The following is an 8,976-nucleotide window of genomic DNA, read 5'->3' on the forward strand; positions in this document are numbered from 1 at the left end:
GTCCGCCTGTGTGTGACAACAGTCTGTCTGCTGAAGAAGAAATGCTGGAAAGAATGTATCTTGGGTATCTTACAGGGTGGGGCAGGGTCTTAAGACCTTATGAAAAATGCTTGGCCTTCCACCCCACCATTACTGTAGACATCCATCGAGCTCGGATAATCATGAGTTAATGACTCAAGAAGAAGGCTAAGCCACATGGGCGGTTCTAGGCAGGGGCCAACAGGGGCCAGTGCCCCTGTAACACTGAGCTTGGTCCCCCCCTGTGGCCACCCCTCCAAAAGGAAGAGCCCCCCCTAATAACACCTACACAGTATTTGACTCAACAACCGGACTCACAATCTAGTATTAAATACTGTTACTGAAACAAACATAAATCATGGTATTTAATGATGTGCGCTTTTATTTGGCATAATATTTATATATATTTTTTAAAGCAATCATCTTTGTCTATTTTTGACCTGGGTTTAATGTTCCCCTCTGACAAAACAACTGGCCCCACGTTTGGCCCCCTCAGTAAAAGTGGACTAGAACCGCCACTGCTAAGCCACAATCAGCAATTTTATGACACACCTAGTACACCTACTACATGAATGGCTGTGAATGTCTGCATTCATCGATTAAAGACTTGGGCCCATGAATTAATACTGATAACACAACTAGTCAAAGTCATGAATTTCAACAGGGATGCCTCAGTGTACTTCATGTATTAATGATGGTGCCCCACCAAATAAAGATACAACATGATTATATTTGCTTATTATCTAATAATCTAAAAATCCCCTCTGACAAAACAACTGGCCCCAGTTTGGCCCCCTCAGTAAAAAGCCATTTTCACATGTGCACTCCGGATAATATCTAGATATTTACAGGAGGACTTCTCCGGAGATTCTCTGGAACTAGCCGTTCACATATGCTCCTCACAGCGGGGGACTTTCCCTATCAGAGGGAAGGGGCCGCGGGGGATTTCCCGACGCTATAATGAGAATATTTGCCTTTATATCAATGCTATGTGTAAATTAATGGAATGACAAGATCCACTAAAGAGAGGAGAACAACATACTGACGAACAGAAAACATAATGCAGCCGTTTAATTACGTGCACGGAGATCGTAGTGGTCGCGTGCAGTCACTACATAAACGTCACTCGGGTCCCATTGGCTCGAATCGAAAATCTCAGGAGAATATTCGGCCGCGTTCAGACATCAGCTCACTCGGATATTCTGCGGATAAAATACTAGGGGTCTGGCCGGAGAAACTCCGGGTAAAGTCCGCGCAAAAAATGCAGCTGTTTGCGTTCACACATAGCCTAAAGAACCTCCGGGTAGCCAAATCTCCGGAGTTCTTCAGGAGATTTCCGTATGTGTGAAAAGGGTTAAAGTGGTCTAGAACCGCCACTGCATAGCTGACTGATGCGTTTCAGGCCTGCTGGCTAACCATTGAACAGTTAATCAGAGTTTTACTTGATGTTGTAAAGGTAACATAAACGTGCAAAAAAAACATGAATGGAACGCTGGAACTGGAAACCGAGATGGTGAAGGTAACCTACACACAGGTGAAGGGTTCTTGTGCGAACTTTAAAATATAATCCTAGTGCTGCCATTGATTTCAAGTGTTGAAGCAATTTACTGAACTCCAGTAAATTAAGTGAGTATGTAAACTTATCGTACAGTACTTGCATCACAACTAAAACCCGGAAGTGTTGACGATGGCTGTGGTGACACAGACTGCTAATTCCAGCAATGAGAATGCTAATGTGATGAACACATTGTGTGACTGTAATTAGAGAATAATGAGGAGAATGGGGTGAAAAAGAGGGCTGCATTGATACTGTAAATGAACTAAGTCAACTGAAAGTTAGTTTCTTTTGTCTTGTAATGTGTGCTAAAGATCAATGTTATCTAAAACAGTGATTCTCAACTGGTTGACCTCAAACGTGCGGAACTGGAGCTGTTTTCAGCGGGTGCAAAAAAAAGTGGTTTAAAAAAAATATTTTAAACATGTTGGTTTTTCTTTGATCAGGTGTATGTTTTGTACTGTCTGGGGTTCAAACTGCACACTTTTTTATTGAATAAATATGATTGGTTGAAAAATATCAGAAATTAGGCTCGCGATTTCTCATTAGGAGTTTTCGGGGTGTTGATTAGTTGAGAACCAGCTAGCAGGACTCATGGCAGACGGTTGTTTATCATGAGTCTATGTCTGCTCGAGATTCCTGCCTCTAGTGAAAACCGGCTGCAGTAGCTCTAGCTCAGTATGTAGGAACTTGAGCTGCGAACTGGAGTGTCGGCGATTTAAGTCCCAGTTGGACCAGAGTCTGGTATCGTGTGTGTTTCGAGAGACGGTGAAGTGCCAGCTCCCAGATTGGATTGATCCGAGAAGATGGTAGGCGTGCAAAAAAAAAGAGGAGCAGACAAATATTTGAATTGATTTGAATTTCTGCATGAACATCAAAGGTTTTGGCATTTACTGCATTCACAAAGTAGACAAAACTCTGGGGAAGGACTTGTGTCCTCTCAGATAATTGGGGACTGATTATGTGTTGGTGTAATGCAAATATGACGTAAAACTGAACAGACGCAAAAGACAAACTGTTCCGGCGCCACATATGATCAGATCTCTTTCTCACCTTGCTGGAATTTTGTAATGCTCAGTGCTTCACAGACATCACATCTTCAAAAAAGTAAAGAAAGGATTGGCCTCTAATGAATGGTATACCACTTCCTTCTTCCTTACTTCTGTTTTCGAAGTGGGACAAAATTGTACAACTTTAATCTTCCCTAAATTATGGATTTTTTTTAGTTCACCACTCTGACAATTTGAAACACAGATGTCTCCTACTCTGTTGAAAAGCTCATGTTCAGTATGTGTGCACTAAAGCTTCCACATGACACTCATGCACGTTGCATGCTAGACGATGATGTCACAACATTATGTGACAAAAGCCTGCCTGCAGGAACACGTCCTACTCTTAAAGTAAACACAGAGGAACATTTCTCCTACAACAGATGAATGTGAAAACAGTCAAGTTTCAAACTCTGCACACACACATCACTCTCTACAGTGCGCTCAAATATCAAAGTGAAGGAACAAGATTCAAAACTATTTATAGCACAAAGCATGCAACGGTAAACCTTTATAAAGTTGTTTTAGTTAGTTAGATAGTTAGTGAAGTCAGTTTTTTATCTCTGTGTAACAGTGGGTATTCGCAGGGCCTCTTGACAAACAAAGGCACAAATACAGACACATTTTATGATACCTTAAAGTGACAGAACAGTATCTCTCCCGTTGCTGATTTATTACCCTGATAGCATGAGAGCAGTACATGACAGAGATCATGGGAACTGAAGATTTCTATCTCTAACACACTTGTAAAGAATTCTAGTAGGTCAGTGTCAGAAGAATTTGAAACTCTGATCATAGCTTATGTTTCAACGTTTAAATCCAACAAAAAAGTGCAACATTGTGTTGTGATGTTTTATTAATTATTATCATTTTTAAATTATATACATTTTTTATTAAAAAGTCCTGAGATGATTAAATTCCGTAAGGTGCTTTCCAATTGGTAATTCAGGATCCAGTGGTTTTGGAACCTGATCCATCCGAGGGTCTTAAAGTTTGTATATCTCATTATTTTGGAATTTTATGGGACTCAAAGGAAGATCACTCCTACACATGATCTCTCCCTTTGTTCTTTTGGTCCGAGCCCTCCTGTCTGTCTTTTTTGCTGCCACATTGCAGCTTTCTGTCTGTCTTTCTGTCATATGTGAGTGATGGGCCTCAATCAAAACCTCATTCATTTTTGTTTCCAAAACTATGAATATCACAATTAAATAAGATCAGCATCCAGGTCCTATATGTGTGATATTATATATTATGTGTGTTTGTATTTTTGGCAACGCACATAATAGTTGCTTTTTTTTAAATATAGGGCATACATTATTTTATTTTCTCAGTGTGACTTCTGTTAAACTTATCAATCAATCAATCAATCAATCAATCAATCAATTCAATCAATTTTTATTTGTATAGTGTCAACTCATAACAAGTGTTAGCTCGAGACACTTTACAAAAAGCAGATAAAAGACCTTACTTATTGCTATATTACAAAGACCTGGCTTAAACCATCATGAGCACTTTAGCAAAGCAAACTTACAGTATCCTCAAAGCTAGATATAGTCATGGTCTTAACATCAAATTGTTAGGGACAACAAATAAACTTTATTTTGTGACGAGAAGATCTGCACAATGAACTAACATTCAACTATTTTGGCAAGGGTTACATGTCGTGTGTTCTTTTTTTTTTCCTACGTCATAATCACAGGCATCATATTTTTATCTTTTATTCTGACAGCAGCGCTGACAAAGGTGACGTACATCTCTTCTCCAAGTTGATAAAGTTGTCAGCCAGAGCATTTATGCAGCTGCTTTCAACCCAGAGAGATGCCTGTGGGTGTGGCTCGTCCCCTGAGTCCCTTTCATTGTTGATCGTGATAGCATAAAGTATAAAACCCATTCTGTAAAGACAAATGTGAAACCACACATTGCAGCCCCACCCACCCATCACGACTATTAACATGCCATCTCTAGTACTGTAAGGGTTTGTCTGATAGGTGTTTCTGAAGGTTAAGCAAACAAGGATCACTTTGATGCGATTTACTACTTTGAAGCCTGCAGCCAATGTATTTGTTTTATCAGTCAAGTTTAGGATAATGTAGGCATCATATAATTTAGGGTCTACAGTCATGCTGATAAAACTTGTAAAGTCTGCCATTGTTTAGTGGATTCTATTGTTCTTGGAAACATGCTAACGCTAAATCAGCCCCATACACACACTACAGAGGAAAGTGGCTAGTTTTAGAAGTATTTCAATAGATCAGATTATTGTTCATATAATGAATTCATCAAACTGTTTGTGAGACAATGTGGTTAAGACACTGATGGTTTTATTCTACATATCTTTTCTTGAGTCCAATAATCCAGTCCACTTAACCTTGTGTTATATCTCTTGGTATGGTAACCTGTCAGTGCACAATAAAAGTCGTCTGTCCAGTATTGTTAAAACGGCTAGTAAAATAACTGGCACACAGCAGCTTTCTTTTCTCAGATATCAGGAATTGACAAATTGTGAGGAAAGCAAAGTCAATCTTGACCATCCTCTCATGGAGAAATGTGGTCAGATCAGAGGTACAGGCCGACTAGGGCACAAATAATCGTGTGTTCCTATTGCAATTAATGCACTTAATCTTCTTTAAACCATGACTGCACTTCCAATCAGCACTGTAGCTCTTTATTTATATTGCTACCATTCCAGTGTCATTTTTAACAAACAGTCAGGCTACATTTTTCTTTTTTCTTGGTTGTATTCCATCAGGTTGTGTTGCACTGCCCTAAGTCTTTTCATTTGTTATGTTTTTGTCCACTGCTGTACATCAAATTCTGCCTGCCATGGGGACAATAAAGGTCTGAACTGAACTGAACTGAACTGAACTGTGGTGGACCATTGTACTCCCAACTGCACGCTGCCCGTATAGCTTAAAAAACACTATAGGCTACATAACATGCAATCCAACCACTACTGAGAACTTTTCCAACTCTGCATGCCAGCTCTTGAGACCACTCCAAATTGTTGAAGGCTCTTGAGCAGCAGTCTGCTGAACATTTCCATGTTTGTTTTCTGCTACACAAATGCCTGTCAGAGATCACTTCTTTTGATGCTTGTGACTGATATCTAACACGAATCATGGAATTTGGGTATTTGGTCACTTGATTCGGGAATTCAAAGACCTCAGAGAAAGTCTGACATACTGTTGTTACAGGAGAGGCAAGGAATGTCGAAGAACTGTTCTTTATCAACGCATCAGAAGAGACAAATACCTCTTTGCATTCACAAGTCTGACAGGGAGCTGTTTTTTTTCTGAAGGTCACAGACAGCATTTTAGTTTCTTCAACATTTTTGTGTTCCGAAGTAAAAAATGAAACTGACCAGCACAGTCTTTCCAGTGTCCCTGCAGTAAACCTGGACTCTTACGGGGTCTTTAGGGGATTTCAGATGATTGTTTCGGTTCTGAAGCCCTCAACCATACAGATGGTCTCACCGTCTTTTGGATTTTTTTGAGCCGTAGTCTCCAACTGCTTTTAGTTTAAAGCATTCTGATAAACCAGAGGCAAAAAAGGTTGGCAACCAGCTTATGAACATATTGGAGTCACTCCAAAACAGAGCTGAACGATGTGGCTAATGCTAATTGTTCTTGGTCCTCCGGATATGGAAGTTATCCAACTGTTGGGTAATACAAGTATTCAAATTTAATTGAAAAGTTGTGTGTTAGCCTTTTCTGCTGCCCAAAAATGACTGACTTAAATCAGCTATCGCTATCGACAAATGAAAACTGGTATGACATAAACTCATAACCTTCATGGTCAACCTTTTTTAACCATAAGAAGGTTTCAAATTGAAACATACAGAGGCATAACCATGCTGTTAAACTATTTTAAGGTTTGCCAAGGGCAACGCTCATACTATGACTCAAGCACTCAGGCAGTTCAGGTGTTCTCCATGGAGACTGGAATGCATGAAACCTCTCACTGGACAACATGCCTTGGGAATAACTCAAGACCTCTGACGCAAAACTGCAAAGTAAACAGCCTCTTTTGTTACTGGACACCTGAGTTATCACTGTTGAGTGTAAACAAAATGAAATAAAGTCCTTTTCCTTGGGAACGCTGATGATGCCAGTGTGTCATGATATGTAACCCTCCGGGAGAGGTGTGGCATAATGTGAGAAACAACAAAAAAATAAAACCAATCTTTATAAAGCTCCCTCTATACATAAGCCACAAAGAGATTGAGTCAGGGTCAAACGACACAATAAAAATGGTTTATGTTACACAATCACACTGATAACGGCTGAGCAGCAGTATACTTTGTGTGACTTTAAAACCACTTGTCACACCCACTTCACTTAGGGTACAATTGCCCACCAGCCTGAGAACCAGATGAATCTTTATTTTTTATTATCATTTATTTGCTCTGACATTTACTCTGCCAGATTTAGGTTGGATCAATCAAAATCATTTATGTAATAAGTTGAAGACCATTACAACCAATGACTGACTGTACAGAGAAGTGCCATTAAGGCATTTTTATTGACAGTTAAGGTGTCTGTCGCTGATTGGTAATATTATTATATTCAATTCATATGAAATGAACCGAGTGGTAGTTCAACAATTGATTGTGTTTTAGTGAGTACTTCTATCGTACCCAATGTCAGTGTATTATGATGAACCAAAATAGATGTCAACTGGATGTTTGGACCAGCTAACACATTAAGCCACAATTAAAATTGGAAGTTTACAAATAACTGAGGAGTTCCAAAATCAATACCTGTGTTTGCAAATTGGTTTTGGAGATGCTAAGTTAACTATCTGCCAACATACTGGGGATGTGCCACTATAACCAGTATTAGCACTCGGGCATTTGGCTATACTGTTGACTGTAAAAACAGCTTATGTTACACTCACAGATGTCACTTTTCACAGGTGGAAATTATAACAGTTGGCTTATGCCATCACATAATGTCTGACATGCTAAACACTGGTTACTAAGCCAGAAGTGCCAGGCTGTTGCTAACAGTAAGCAAAGCTACATTCTCAAGCTACAGTCTAGTGGAAATAATTTATTGCCCAATGAGTATTAGACATACTTTTATTACCACAGGAGTGGCTTAATGACACCAAGACTTAAAATACACAAGAGGGGAATTGGAAAGTTGACCAGTTACATACTGTGTGTAAGTGTCATACTTCACTGGTAGATTTTACTGTGAAGATGCACATAACCTGGATTTGCTTTCTCACAATGCTTTTAGTTACAAGTTCATGAATGCAGTTCCTGATTGCCATTCATTATATTTCGAGTGTTTATTGATTTAGTTTTTTTCCCTAAGTTATTGTGGAAAGACAGACAAATCGATTATCGTCACGGGTCATTTGGTGTCACAATTAACTTGTGGTGATTAAGAGTCTCACATACATCCGAGTATGTAAGGGTGTGGTCTAGACCTGTTCCTTTTTAAAGTTTCTTGACGTAACATTTGTTATGAACTGGCGCTATCAAATAAAGAGTCAGTAGAGTCAGTAGAATTGTCACACAAACACAATTAATGCGCATGCTGACTCATGATGAAAAATTATCTAAGCAGGTGACGGTTACATGAAGCCAGCATGTCTGCGTGATCAGAGATAACTGACTGACTGACTTGCATAAAAATAATTGGACTACCAAACCATAATTTAGATCATGCACTCCATCTAATGGCCACTTATAGAACAGCAGGTAGAATGTTTTCAGGTGAGTTTGTGCCTCAGCAGTTAATATGGATACTAAATGAAAACTTTGCATGTGTAGAATTCTCATTAGACATTTTGTGAAAATGTGATCCACATTTTGAGTATGTCACTCAATGTGAGCATCATTGAGCTGTGAAGAAAGGTCTTTACCAGCTTCTACTACATTTTCACCAAAGGATTATGCAGATCCCTTTAACTGGTAATGTTTTAGTTAGTGCTTTACACTCAGGTCAATATTTGATCAATACACAGAATCCACTCTTCAAACCTCTATCTTAAGTTTGCAATCATGAGTTTGATACTGCAGGAAACAAGATTCACACATACATGTTAATTCATAAAAATGTGATGGCTCATTTATCATTATTCAAGAAAAAAATGAGCTCAAATTGTAGACGATAAAACACAACATAAAGACACACACACATAATGCACCAGTATATATCAAAATTAAAATATTGTAAGTTATTAAAAGGTGTTACAAAAAACAAACATATCCTCTCTGACAGAGTCCAATATGAACAGCTTTCAGCCAGATTTCCACTTCTCACTATTTTCACCAGCATGCCTGAGCTTCACAGGGATTTTCAGTTTTCCTATTTTACAGGTCAAACTCGAACTCACAGGATT

The 8,976-nt window shown here is 39.0% G+C and overlaps 1 long non-coding RNA gene across 1 annotated transcript in view; it reads right to left on the bottom strand.

Moving 5' to 3' along the window:
- LOC132953982 (uncharacterized) overlaps positions 1–8,976 on the bottom strand; it is a 111,431-nt gene that overhangs the window by 72,972 nt on the left and 29,483 nt on the right. The window lies entirely within an intron of this gene.

Source organism: Labrus mixtus, chromosome 20 (assembly GCF_963584025.1).
Source record: "Labrus mixtus chromosome 20, fLabMix1.1, whole genome shotgun sequence".
Taxonomy (NCBI): Eukaryota; Metazoa; Chordata; class Actinopteri; order Labriformes; family Labridae; genus Labrus; species Labrus mixtus.